Here is a 14,983-nt window from a genome sequence, read left to right on the forward strand (position 1 = left end):
GAGTGCATTTCAAGCATGACATACGCTTTCTCGGCTCCTGTCGCCATTTTGTCTCACTGCGCCCTCGAGCGCTCTGGCGGCAGAAACCTGAAGTGCGGCTTCAGCCGAACAAAACTTTATGAGTTTTTCTACGTATCTGTAGTGTGTCGTGACCATATGTCAATGAATGGAGCTACAGTGAATTTATGAAATCGCTTCAATCATTTGTAATAGCCCTGTATTATGCTTTGCACATGCTTCAAAATGACATAATGCCGCAATTGCAATAGTAAAATAAAAACAGTAACGGATAAAAGCATACAGGACGTACCTTTTATGGACGCTTTTTTTAACTTATTATAATACTTTCATATATTTTTATTTGCTTCTGGGGACATAATGTCAAAAAATTTACACTACACGTGGTTATCTTATTCCTTGGGTGGTTTCGCGACTTAAATGATCCCTATGAGGGTGCACGTTCGAATATAACCGAAACCTCACTTAATCCCAGTGTGTTTGAAAGTACTGTGTTTCCCAGAACTCTGACACATTCATCCATTTAGTTATTTGTTTATATTGTAAGCTCAGAGATGGTGCTAATGTATTTTTACGATCTTATTTGTTTATCTTTTATTGCGCACTGGCTAACTTCATACTTTTCAACATTGTAATGCTGCTTCATTCTACAGGTTTATACTATAAGCCCGGATATGGAGTTTATATACTTTTACGATCCGTATAATTACGGGCCCTCTGCTGTTTTAAATAAATATACACGACTTAGGAGACACTGTCAGCAGTCATCTTAGACTGTTTGCTGATGGTGCTGTCGTTTCCGTCAAGTAGTCAGCAGAAGATCAAAATGAATTACAAAATGATTTAGGCGAGATACACGAATGGTGCGGGAAGTGATTATTGACCCTAAACTATAAAGGAGGAGGAGAAAGAGGAGATTACCGTTTAACGTCCCATCGACAACTAGGTCATTAAAGGCGGACCAGAAGCTCGGATTAGGGAAGGATGGGAAAGGAAATCGGCCCATTCAAAGGAATTATCTCAGCATTTGCCTGAAGCAATTTAGGGAAATAACGGAAAACCTAAATCACGACGGCCGGACGCGGGTTTGAACTGTCGTCCTTCCGAATGTGAGTCCATTGTGCTAACCACTGCGCCACTTCGCTCGATCCAAAACAATGTAAAGTGTGAGATGCCTCAAATGAGCATCAAATTTCACTTAAGCGATAAATCACACAAATTGGAAAGTTGATGACTCAGCTGCATACGTACGGATTACAATCACAAATAATCTAAACTGGGACCATCGCATAGAAAGTTCATATAGGCCCCCACTTCGCTTGTCCGTTCTCTTCTGAAATATTGCTGTGCCGAATGGGATCCTTACCAGATACGATAAACGGGGGACATTTCGAAAGATCAAAGAAGGGCTATTTATTTCGTTTATTACCGTGAGCTAGTGGAGAGAGTGCTACGGGTACGATACACGAGTTGGGGTGGGAATCATTAACACATCGGCGAGATCTTTTCAGGAAAATTTGAATTACCAACTTCCTCCTCCACATGCTAAAATACTTTGTTGACTCCGCTTACAATGGTACAAATGGCCATCGTAACATAATAAGCCAGATCTCGCACGGAAAGATTTAAGTGTTCATTTTCCCAAATGCTATTAAGAGCGGGACGGTCGAGAAACAGGTGAGAGTTAGCTAGTTACGTGTTCCATTGATCAATAGCACGTTAGAAACATTATGATGGGGAACGTGTCAAATGCACAAGAAATGCGAAAAGAAACAAGTTTTTCTTTTTTTTTTTGTTTTTTTTTTTTTACATTATAGTATTATACCTAAATATTTCTAGTATCTATCCCATTCCCTTAAATGGCACAAAATGCAAATATTATATCTGCAGATTTATTTACTCTTATTCAAGAATTTTCATCTATGGTATAGGAGGAGTTGTCAAGGAGGTATGATATCAATTTGTTTTTGAAACTACTACTGCTGTCTGTCAGACATTTTATTTCATCTGGTAATTTATCAAAAAGTTTTATAGCAGCATATTTTTACCCCTTTCTGTGCCAAAGATATGTTAAGTAAAGGATAGTGTAGGTCTTTCTTTTTTCTGGTATTGTAATCGTGAATGTTGCTGTTGATTTTAAACTGGTCCATGTTGTTGAGAAATAATTTCATTACTGAGTAAATGTACTGTGAAGCAGTTGTAAGAATTTCTAACCTTTTAAACAGATGCCTACAAGATGTGCGACTATGAACCCCACACCTTATTCTAACTACTTTCTTTTGAGCAGTGAATACCTTTTGCCTAAGTGTTGAGTTGCCCCAGAATATTATTCTGTATGACATCAGAGAGTGGAAGTATCCAAAGTATGTTTGCTTACTAATTTCAACATCCTCAAAATTTGGCAGTTATTCTGACTGCAAAAGTTGCTTAACCTAGTCGCTTTAGGAGACCCAAAATATGAATTTTCCAATTAAGATTCTCATCTATATGTACAGCCAAAAACTTAGTATGCTCTACCCTGGCTGCTGACTTTCTTTGATGTGTTATGTTTATTGAAGGAACTATACTTTTTGCAGCAGAAAATTGGATGTATTGTGTTTTTTCAAAGTTCACAGTAAGCCCATTCGCAGAAAACCAATTAATAACTTTTCCAAAGACCTTATTTGTATCATTTTCTATCGGTCTTTCTTTTACTGTATTAATAATTATGCTTGTATCATCAGCAGTTGCTCCGTAGTCGTGTAGATGTAGACATAATACATTTCTATATCCGAATACCACGATACGACAACATGACGTGAAAATATAACATCTAAAGAGTGTGGCTCACAATCAGTTCCGTTACGCATCTTGTCCGTGTAGCCTAGACTACGGTTGTTTTTGTTTACAGATCAACATGGCCCAGGCTATTTGTTGATGCTGGACAGTATCCAACACGATGGCATCATAGTGCTGACAGTGATCTACAAAGGGCGTCCCATTCTGCATTGTCTCCTCACAGAAGCTGGTCGGCTGACTGTGTACCGAATTCGCACGGCACAGCAGTAATAAACGGTCTACATCTGCATACACACTACCACTGTGAAATGCCTATCACCAAGTATTTCGCATAGTGTCACATGCTAGGGTTTCTTTCCGTTCCAATTGCATCACTCTTTAAGTACTTCTGTGTGCTCTGTGATGAATCTAATCTTGTCATCGCGGTCTTTAGGGGGACTTCACAAGCAGACATGCGCGGAGTAGTTGGTGTCGTACACTCAAGCGTCAACCAATTCATGTCAGAAATTTCGTAACTGTCACTTGTAACTAAAAAATGAAGAAAAAACGAAACCTTTCGTGCCGCCCTTCTTTGTACATGGTCAATGTCCCCTGTAAGTCCTACATGGTATGGGTCCCAAAAGCTTGAGCAATATTCTCAGTCGGGACGCACAAGACCTTTGCATGCAGCCTCCTTGGAAACTTACTACATATTCTCTGTTATCCCACCAATGAACCGAAGTCTACCGCCTTCTCTACATATGACTGAGCGTAAGTGATAGTTCCAGTGCATATTCCAACGAACTTTCACTCCCAAGAATATATATGAGTTGACAGATTCCACTTGTGACTCACTGATATTGTATTCAGAGGATACTTTTTTTTAATGTGCCCAATCTTAGATTTCCGAGTCTTTACAGCAAGTTGTCAGTTTTTGCATGAATCTGAAATCGGACAGTACTTCATTGTAATAACTACATCATCTGCAAAGAGTCTGAGGTTATGGTTCAAATGGCTCTGAGCACTACGGGACTTAACATCTGACGTCATCAGTCCCCTAGACTTAGAACTACTTAAACCTAACTAAACTAAGGACATCACACACAGCCATGCCCGAGGCAGGATTCGAGCCTGCGACCGTAGCAGCAGCGCGGTTCCGGACTGAAGCGCCTAGAACCGCTCGGCCACAACGGCCGGGCAGTCTGAGGTTAATATTAATACTGTCTGTCAGGTCATTAACACGGTACAGCCTGAAGTCATTTCTCTTGCTGTCGATGACTATCCCGAGATAAAGTGCTGTGCCATCCGTACAACGAAAGCCTCAGTACAGTCATAAATTTTGTTTGATATCCCGATATAACCGTGTATTCGTTTTAAACACTGGTACGGTGGAGAGTCAAATTCTTTTCCGATGTCAAGTACAGTACCTTTTGAGTGTATTTCGCTCGTCAAAGTGCAGGCAGGGCATTTGCCTCCGGAGCAAAATGGTACTTTATCAATGATTTGATTATTTTATCGTAAGCACTTAGTCTTCCCACTGGGCATTGATAGGACTGAAGTTTCTTCTTACGTTTTAAAGAGGAAAAGAGGCCTTATTCTACTTCAAACGAACACCGCTAATTTACCTTTACTAGGCTACTGGTCACATGGTCGTTGGTCATAATCGCGCCAAAGTGACTCACTGTCTGAATGAATACAGAAGTGCCAGCAAAAGTGAATATCCTACAGAATATAGATTATCAGGCTACTGTAACCGGATGAAAGTATACTCTTATCCTTCTACAACCAGAAGGAAGGAAAGCGTCGCTTTGTTGGAAGCCTGAGCGTACAGAAATCTCAAAGAAGCAGAAGAGGACGTGACAAAGGTATGGATTGGAGACACGTACCACAGCAGTATATTATCCCAAGAACATAATTAAATCCCTACAGTGCCAAAAATGTACGACCAGGGTTACAAAATAGCTAAATTAATTAATGGCCACTGGAAAATACTCTAGCTGACTGGCAGTTGGAAAGGAGTCTGTATAGCAATACTGAGGATTAACCAGTAATGATAGATTAAGATCAAGTTATCGAGCTCTCATGAAGAACCGCTGCTGTACCCAACCGAGTCTCGACAGCTAGCCATTCCGAGCAGAGTAGCTCAAAGTGAAATATACGTGCAACTGAATTTTGGACACGGCAACAGGTTCGTGTTGCGTAAGACCGCTACAGATGCTGTTTGTTTGGGGTCACAAAAGTATCGCCATCACCACACTACTTCTCATGTCTGATTCATCGTGAGCAACAGGCATACAAAGTAGTCTATTAACATTCTAGCACGAGTGACTCAGAGAGAGACAGTAAATCCTTAGCGATGCAGTTTGCACCTGTACTAGGACCATACCTATTTCAATATAAACCGATGGCTACTTTAATGCGATTGGACGCGGACGACATTTATACGCTAGCTGATCAAAAGTATCCGAACGCCGCTATGTAATGCGGAATTTACTACTGGCAGACCAGGTAGATAAAAGAAGGCGGGGAGTAATCTGTTGTTAGTAAAGGAGCCGAAATAGCAAAATTCGCCGATCAGGAGAGCTGAGCGACTTGGAACGTGGACTAGTCACTGAACATCACCTGAGTAGCAAGTCCATCAGGGACATTTCACCCCTTCTAAAGCTGCCCAAGTCGACTGTCGATTATGTGACTGTGAAGTGGAAATGTAAAGGAATAACCATAGATAAATCAAGAGCAGATGGACCTCAAGAAAAAAAAAAAAAATTGTTCAAATGGCTCTGAGCACTATGGGACTTAACATCTGAGGTCATCAGTCCCCTAGAACTTACAACTACTTAAACCTAACTAACCTAAGGACGTCACACACACCCATGCCCGAGATAGGATTCGAACCTGCGACAGTAGCGGTCGCGCGATTCCAGACAAGCGCCTAAAACCGCTCGGCCACACCGGCCGGCCACAGACCTCACGCGAATGGTTGTAAAAAATCGCGCAGTATCAGCGGAAGGAATCACTCTAAGCTCCGCAGTGCTACCGGCAGACAAGCTAGCACAGTGACGTTGCGTAGCGAGTTAAAAACAATGGGGTACAATGGTCGAGCATCTCCTCATAACCCACACACTTCTATACTCATCGCTAAGCGACACTCGTGGAGGTGTAAAGAGCAACGTCACTGGACAATAAAAAAAGCACTCCACAAGTGGCCCATCGGGACCATCCGACCGCCGTGCCATCCTTAGTGAGGATGCGGATAGGAGGGGCGTGTGGTCAGCACACCGATCTCCCGGCCGTTATGATGGTTTTCTTTGAACGGAGCCGCTACTATTCGGTCAAGTAGCTCCTCAATTGGCACCATGAGGCTGAGTGCACCATGAAAAATAGCAACAGGGCATGGCGGCCCGGATGGTCACCCATCCAAGTGACGGCCGTGCCCGACAGCCCTCAGCTTCGGAGAGCTGAAGGGAACCGGTGTATCCACTGCGGTAAGGCCGTTGCCCTCATTCGACAATGGATGATTGGAAATGACTGATTTGGAATGACGGCTCACGCTGTACCTTGTATCAATCCGGTGGAAGGATCTGCGTGTGGGGAATGCCTGGAAAACATTACCTGCTATCGTGTGCAGCGGCGACAGTAAAGTACACAGGTGGTGATGTTACTGTATTGGAGTGTTTCTCTTGGCTAGGATGAGGTCCTCTTATTGCGCTTAAGAAAACGCTAAATGGGGAAGGATATCAACACCTTTTACAGAGCTGTGTACTGCGTATGGTAGAGGAACAGATCGGAGATGATCGTTGTATGCATAAACTTTATGTCATAAAGCAGTATCGATCAGGCAATGTTTTGTGGACTATGACACTCCTGAAATGGACTGGACTGTTCTGCCCAGAGTCCCAGTCTGAAGCCAGTGGAACACCCTTGGAGTCAGAACGTCGACTTAGCTCCAATCCTAGCGTCTAACATCACTACCTGCAATGGTTTCGGCTCTTGAGGAAGATTGGGCTACCATTCCCCACAGACATTGAGACGCCTCATTGAGAGTGTCCTCGGGCCGAGTTCAAACCGTCGTAAATGCGAGGGTTGGACATAACCTACATTAATGTCCACTAATAAATGAGCGGATACTTTCGATCATATAGTCTACTTGTGAGTGATGAGAATGAATGTGATGCCATTCCTCATCTACTCCCCCTTCCACCTCGTATTTAGAATTAGCGGGTAGTAATATCACCCTTCCCTTTAACTGAGCTCTTACACTATCAAATGAACGCCACAGAGTGTCGAAGTTACAGGTGACAACGCCTGCCGCTAGAACATTATTCGGTGGCGCACATGAGTCATAACGGCAACACATCTGCCGTCAATCCACTTAGCGGTCCCCACAGTGTTGTTATGACAGGCGTGGAGACGTCAGGCGCCGTCTGACGCCCAAGGTATGTAACTGCCTGGTCTATCGCGAGGAATCCGACCTGCGCCTGCCAGCGTCGGCAAACACATTAGTCGACAGAGCCTAACATCAACACAACGATTGAAATTTGTTTTTAGAGTAAAGTTTTTAAAAGTTACGCTGTGTACGTGTGTACATAGTTAACTTAATTAGTGTACTCTAAGCTGGCCTTTGCTAATAACGTCCTAAATTTGACTGACGCACATTCACTGAGTTCGGCTCCTTCCTACGCTCCCATCTACACTCGTATTGTTTAGTTATTTCGTCTATCGGCTTTCGTTCATCCCCTGTACATGACCAGATCGCTTCAACATACCTTTCTCAATACTCGACACTCCTTTAAATCCATAACGCTCCCAAAAATTAACATAATAAATGCAATAAAGTTTTAAGTTTCAGTTAAGCTGTAAGTGCGTTGAATTGAACTCGATAACATACTTAATAAAGACATTATTTACTGACAAAATTAAATACTAAGAAATAAATAAAATTAAATCGTGACAATGACTGACAAACACTAATGTTACCAATGTCCTTGTATTTCCTATTAAATTTAGGATAACTCTTAGTCTGTATGTTGCTGTTTTTAATTTTAGGCACGATTCCTGGTTCTCATCAATAAGACGGGTTCTCTGTTTACTGTTGATAAGGTTCATGTTTGAAATTGAGTGTTTACACGAATATGAAGGCCAGAATAAAGAAAGAATGGCACATGCAATTTTTTCAGCTACTTATGTAAGTCAAGAATATTATTCCAGGTATTAAAAATTAACACGTCTCACTTCTCGAGATTTTTCATAGCAGACCACTAGTGCTGTGATATTCCCTTCATGTATTATTTTGTAAGTTACGGGAAAAATACGTCATCTGAAATAACCTGTATTTACCGACAAACTTCGAGGCGTTGTAAAGACCGTCTTGAGAGACAAATGTTGGATAGGAAAGCATGACTGGAAACGAAGTGTAACAGCTGTACACAGTTAATAGGAGACCACGCCCGCCGCTAGGTTACCTCTTTGGCAGCAACGTGTGATTGATTTCAATCCGGCCCGCGGAAAAATTCCGAGTAGACATAAAACGAATGTACTATCCAACTTTGCTAGGTCAACACAAATCCGTTCAAATTTCGAGCTCCGTAATTCTTCGTCTTTTAAATCGAGAAATTGCATTTCAGAGTTACTTATGACAATATTAAAGAGACAAAAATGTAATTCTGTTAGAGTAGCATTAAGAGGTTTTTCTTTAACATGGCCTAACGCCGCTTTGCTGTTTCTGAATTCCCGAAACCTATACAGAAAATTTGGTAGCTTTCGTGTTTTAAAATGAAGCGGCCTAACACCCAAAATTATCTTATCCATAACCGTCGAGAAAAGGTTCCCTCATATTCAAAAGTGTTGTTCTGAGACAGCAAATGTAAATATCAAAATTTACAGGAAAGAGAGACAATTTGTTTCCGAATGAAACAACTCCTTCTAACATCGAAAAAATTATGTTTCCTTTCCCCTGTAGTTTACAATTAACCTCATTCAGATGAGACGCAATGTCCACCACGAACGGATCATTTGTTAGTTCTGTACAGTGAAAACTCTCTCAAGGAGAAATGCTTTTATTTATGGCAATAAGGAAGTGAAATGTTTCAAAACTTTACCTCATGACAACAAATGTGTCTTGTTATGCAGGTGAAGATATCCGTACCCACTCTCCATTTCAATCAAAAATTATTTAAACTGGCGATGATCAAGAGCTTTAGCCCTGTATGTGCGCCACAGCAATAAGTATTTTCTGAAGAGTCACACTTACGGGGCCGACGAGCCGCGTGTGACTCGCAAGTCGCGGTTTGCCGCCTAGTTGTCTATATGGAGCAGGCATCGGTAACCTTTGATGACCTGGGGACCTGATTCACATGTTTACCACTTAAGCCTGCGGGCCACCTCCTCACGATGCGACAGCAGCGCTCCTAGCGCATAAAGTGAAAACTACAGTCTTCGTGGCAATATTTAAGGGATAACGCACCGATATGAATGGCACCCCTTTCTCTCCACCCACCCAATAAATTATGCCTGAAAACATGCATTTCTGAGAGTACATTCATTTTTTGTCTACCCGGAATTTTTCCGCGGGCCGGATTGCTGCTGAAGGGGTGGCCTAGCGGCAGGCGTCTTCCCCTGTTAACTGTGTAGCGCATTTCCACTCGTTTATTAATACGCATTCACATTATAAAAAAAAAGTTCAAATGGCTCTGAGCACTATGGGACTTAACATCTGAGGTCATCAGTCCCCTAGTACTTAGAACTACTTAAACCTAACTAACCTAAGAACATCACACACATCCATGCCCGAGGCAGGATTCGAACCTGCGACCGTAGCAGCAGCGTGGTTCCGGATTTGAAGTGCCTAGAACCACTCGGCCACAGCCGCCGGCTCATTCCTATCCACAATTTGGCCCTCAAGACGGCTCCTATGACGCCACGAAGTTTGTCGGTAAGTGTATTTTTTTCTGCTAACTTACACAATAATAAGTGCAGGGATTTTTTTTTTTTTTTTTTTTTTTTAGACAAGTACCCTTCAGAAAAGTTACTCTTTCGGCAGAGTTATTAGTTTATTTTTCATATTGTTACAGCATCGTGTTGTAATTTTTTTTTACATAGCACATTATTTATTTATTTTTTTTTTTTTTTGTAGCCTGTAGCTGGTGTATTTAAGATTCCCCAGACGACTACAAACAGCACTTCGAGGATTCTTGTTGCTCTGCCAACACCACTAACTTTACCTCTCATCCGCCTGTCGTTTTGCAGGTGCATGCAGTTGTGCATGCATGTAAATGAGCACTCATTTGAACGCATCATTTAAATAAAAATTCCCCCATCACAACGTCCATTTAAACATAGTCGCTTATGTACCTCATGTTATATTCAATCCTGAAACTTTGAAAAGTTTCTACCTACATAACTAAAATTTCAAGAAATTTGATTTGTACACAGTTGGTTTAAATACATCAGTTAAATGATATAAAAATATTGATCTAGTAAAAAAATAAAAATAAATAACTCGTTGTTATCTGGAGGCGGCCGGAGTGGCCGTGCGGTTCTAGGCGCTATAGTCTGGAACCGAGCGACCGCTACGGTCGCAGGTTCGAATCTTGCCTCGGGCATGGATGTGTGTGATGTCCTTAGGTTAGTTATGTTTAATTAGTTCTAAGTTCTAGGCGACTGATGGCCTCAGAAGTCAAGTCGTATAGTGCTCAGAGCCTTTTTTGTTCTCTGGAAAATAACTAAATAAATTATGTTGATAACTTTGGGGAAAGAGTAACATTTCTTACGTTTACCTATGTAAATAAATATTTCGTTCATTTATTATAGTCGAAGTCGCAGAGAGAAAACAGTTTCCTTAAACACCCTGTATAAAGCCTCACACAGAAGTGAAACATGGACGATAAACGTTAGGAAGAGAATGGAAGGTTTTTAAACTTCGATGCCACAGAAAAATACTGAAGATTATATGTATAGATCGAATCTCTTTATATAAAAGGCCAGGTCCTGTCTGTCTGCCTTACTGACTGAATCATCATCGCCCAGCCCAAACCGCTATGGATAGGAACTTGAAATCTGGAGAGGGCACTGATCTTATTCTGTAAGTATCATTTAGTAAGGGGCTGTTCGAAATTCCATCCCTAAGGGTTTGAATTAAGGGCTGATAGGTTTCTAGACAATATGTCGCTATTGAGGCAGTTTTGAAGCTAGAAGTACAAAAATTGGTATTTGATTTCTCGGTCAGGAATAATAAAATACGTTCTCCTGCATTTTTGGAAATTCAGCCACTAAAGGGGTAAAACAGTGGGTTAAAGTTTTTTTTTTTTTAAACGAATCATTATTTTTAAAGCTACATTTATGAAAACTGGTATTTTGACTTCGTGAGTAGGTATTTGTTTCAGTGGCTTTGGAAATTCAACTCCTGAGAGGATAAAATAGGGGATGACAGTTTTTATGGAAATATTTCATTAAGAAAGAATTTTTAGAACTAAATCTCAGAAAATTTGCAATTGGATTTTCGGTTAGAAATAAAAAAAAAAAATTACGTGTTTCAGTGTGTCTTGGAAATACAACCCATAAGGGGGTGAAATAAAGACGAAAATTTTTATGAAAATTTTGTTTTACATTAAGGCATTTTTAAAGTAAAAGAAATATGTCGTAGGGGAAGAAAGTTTAAACGGAAATATCGCCACAAGAAGTCGAAAGGCTGGATTAACAAAGACCTCCGACTTTAGCTGCCAGAATCGCTTTTTGATGAGAAGCACATTCCGAAAAAACCATACTTTTATGAACTTAATTTGGGTGTAACGTATAGAAGATATTGCAATTTGTAACCAACATAAAATTCAATTAAAAGAAAACAAATAAAAACGTACAGATCATACAGCCAACGCGAGCGAATACTACATTGAATCGTAGGGAAAGGAACTTTATGCTACAACTTAATTACGTGAAGGGATAAGTAAATTAGGACTAATACTCGAGCACCAGGGTATTAGTTTCTTTGGTAATGTGGGGAAGTATGGAGGGTAAAAACTATAGAGGGAGATAAGGACGTGACAACAGTAAGAAGGTTCACGTGGATGTAGTTTGCAATAGTTAGGCGGAGCTGAAGAGGAAACACTAGTGCAGAGAGCTGCATCACCTGAGACTTCCGAATGAAGATTATAACAATGACATCACATATCGTATCTCAGTACATCACTCTGTCTTGTTAACAAATATTTGACTTTCTTCCGAATATGTGTACCAATTAAATCTGCAGAGAAAGAACTGTGATCGAATGTCAGTGGAAACGCACTCCGAACAAACTGAACGGCATGCTACTTTACTAGATATCCTTTCGTGTATAGATAACAGTTCTTGCTGAGACACTTTTCCAATTAGATGAAAGTGCATGTAGAAAAGGACTTTCGCGTAGTGACAACATTTTTACAGTAAAACGTCTCGTAGGAAACAGGAGAGAATTTAATCATGTAATACTCATCACTTTATAGATTTTAAAAAAAGCTTTCGATCGAATTGATAGAAATAAATTATAAACAATAACGACAATGGCTAAGCAGCACACCTTATAAGAATAATCAGAAACTTGTATCATGAAACAAAAATATTAGCAAACACACGAATGAAAATTACAAATGAAAAAAATGGCTCTGAGCACTATGGGACTTAACTTCTAAGGTCATCAGTCCCCTAGAACTTAGAACTGCTCAAACCTAACTAACCTAAAGACATCACACACACCCATGCCCGAGGCAGGATTGGAACCTGCGACCGTAGGGGTCGCGCGGTTCCAGACTGAAGCGTCTAGAACCGCTCGGCCACAGCGGCCGGCCCAGGCGCGGATAACGGGCGCCAGTAGTGCCACCTGCAAACGCTATATAAAGGGGTAACAGACGACCATGTGGAAGTAGTTGAACATTGTTCTTCCGTGCGGCTATTTTGTGTAAGCAGCTTCAGTATGCCTCTTAGAAGCCTCTTCGAACACGTTTCGGAGTTCGACCCATGAAGAATAGTTGCCTATAGGAATTGCGGACCATTCTTAAGAGAAATCGGTGATCGTGTCGGAGGGAACCAAGCAACTGTGATGCGAATTTGTAATCGCTGGATGCAGGAGGGAACGACAGACCGACGGGACGATTTGCACCTACCTCGTTGCACCAGAACACGTGATACTGGGCATATTGTGCGCATGGCAGTGATGGATCGCTCTGCCACATCACGAACCGTATCACAACAAATTGGGTCTGTTGTGCAACAGTGTCCGCGCGTACCATTCGACGTCGTTCATAGCAGTGGGGACTGTCCGTAAGGCGTCCAGATTGTCTAATTAGTGTCGGAGACACCGCGGTGAGGGACTGTTGCCTTATGCATTGCCATACTGGTCCTGCATCCCGTATTATGGTTTGGGGTGGTGTTGGATTCCAGGATTCCATTACCCCCCTCTCCCCCCCCCCCTCCCCCCCCCCCCCCCCCCAGTACGCACTGCCGATACATTAACAAGCCAACGTTACATCTCTGAATTCTTAAGTGTTGGAGCCTGTTGTCCTTCCATATCTTCGCAGTTTGCCGACGGCCAGGTCACATCGCAACAGCATAACGCGCGACCACACGTGGCACGCAATGTTAGAGACCACATCGTCGCCCATCGGACTGCAGTGCTGCCTTGGCTTCCCTGTTCTCCCGATCTCAAGCCTATCGGAAACGTCTGGTCGATGACTGCGGAACGACTGACCCTGGTTACAACACCCCAAGATCACCCATAGATGTACTTTGGCAATACGTGGAAACAGCACAGACTGCTATACCCCAACAATACATCCAGAGCCTCTATGATTCAATGACAGGCGTCAGGCAGCGGTTGTAGCAAACAATGGCGGCACCACTCAATACTGATTCTCTCATCTTCCTCAGTTCACATGGGGCTGTACTAACAATCGTGTGATCGTTGTACAACGTGTTATCTCCAAATTCAATTTCGCTGTGATGTCTCCGGCCCTTCTCGATGTTGCATTTTGGATGGCCAGCAGTGTTCGAGGGATGTTCTTGATTCTTGTAGACAAACTCCGTAAGTAGCAATGTGATTCTCTTCAGCACCTAGATCAGCGGAAGCATACGTCGCTGACGTCCTGGATCCCGCCAGTGTAGCACTATGGTGCCGGTATAACGCGAGTTGGAAAGAGGTGTTGTCGATACCAGCCGTGGTTGAAATCCAACTTGGCAACGGCCCTTACGAATTGCCTCTTGTTTCCTATGACAGTTTAATTAAATTTCATATGCCACTTTTTTACTGTACCTCTGGGTCTTTGGGAAATGTGGGTGGTTTTATTTCTACCACGTGCTCTTCAGCAATCTTCGGTTTCGCATGGCTTGTTCCACTCGCTTTTGCCCGTGTCTCTGGATACAGTAATTAGACTATCCGCCACAATGCCTCTTTCTTGTATTTCATTCTTTGTTGCTTTCTTCAGCAGTTGGTCAGCTTTCTCATTCTTCATAACAGCATGCCTCTTGGCCCAAATAAGTGATACCTTCGTACACTTTCCTCGTGGCACAGGTGCAGTTATTTGGTATGGTAAACAATAAATCTCTTCGTCTTTTATCAACTGACGTCTGTGTTTGCACCGCAGAGAGCTAGTCCATTGTTACACGGTCCAGTCACATTAACGTGACCACCGGCCATATTCGAAGTCAACGTGCAATAACTACTCACAGCCTACAGGTAGCATCATTAGCAGTGGAAACTATATAGAGAAAAATTAGAATTACATATTAATACCTTCAGCTGTTCACGGGCGTTGATATATATCAACCGGGACAGGTGAAAATGTGTGCCCCGACCGGGACTCGAACCCGGGATCTACTGCTTACATGGCAGCCGCTCTATCCATCTGAGCCACCGACGGCACAGAGAATGGTGGCGACTGCACGGATTATCTCGCGCACGCCTCCCGAACTCTTACGGGACTTGGTAAGACTGTCTTCCACGAGTAATGAGTGTATTGGGTAGGGACACTACGAATGTAGCGTTTGGACATATAAGGTGAGATGTGGGTCTCGCGGGAGGCGTGCGCGAGATGGTCCCTGCAGTCGCACTATCCTCTGTGCCCTCGGTGGCTTACATGGATAGAGCGTCTTCCATGTAAGCAGGAGATCCCGGGTTCGAGTCCCGGTCGGGGCAAACATTTTCACCTGCCCCCGTTGATATATATCAACGCCCGTCAGCAGC

At 42.4% G+C, this 14,983-nt stretch overlaps 1 protein-coding gene and 1 non-coding gene across 2 annotated transcripts in view; both read right to left on the reverse strand.

The window, feature by feature from the left end:
* LOC124789887 (TBC1 domain family member 12-like) overlaps positions 1–14,983 on the reverse strand; it is a 340,057-nt gene that overhangs the window by 113,701 nt on the left and 211,373 nt on the right. The window lies entirely within an intron of this gene.
* Trnat-ugu lies at positions 14,587–14,661 on the reverse strand. The gene has a single exon. It is a non-coding gene; the product is annotated as a tRNA-Thr (tRNA).

This window comes from Schistocerca piceifrons, chromosome 3, assembly GCF_021461385.2.
Source record: "Schistocerca piceifrons isolate TAMUIC-IGC-003096 chromosome 3, iqSchPice1.1, whole genome shotgun sequence".
NCBI classification, from domain to species: Eukaryota; Metazoa; Arthropoda; class Insecta; order Orthoptera; family Acrididae; genus Schistocerca; species Schistocerca piceifrons.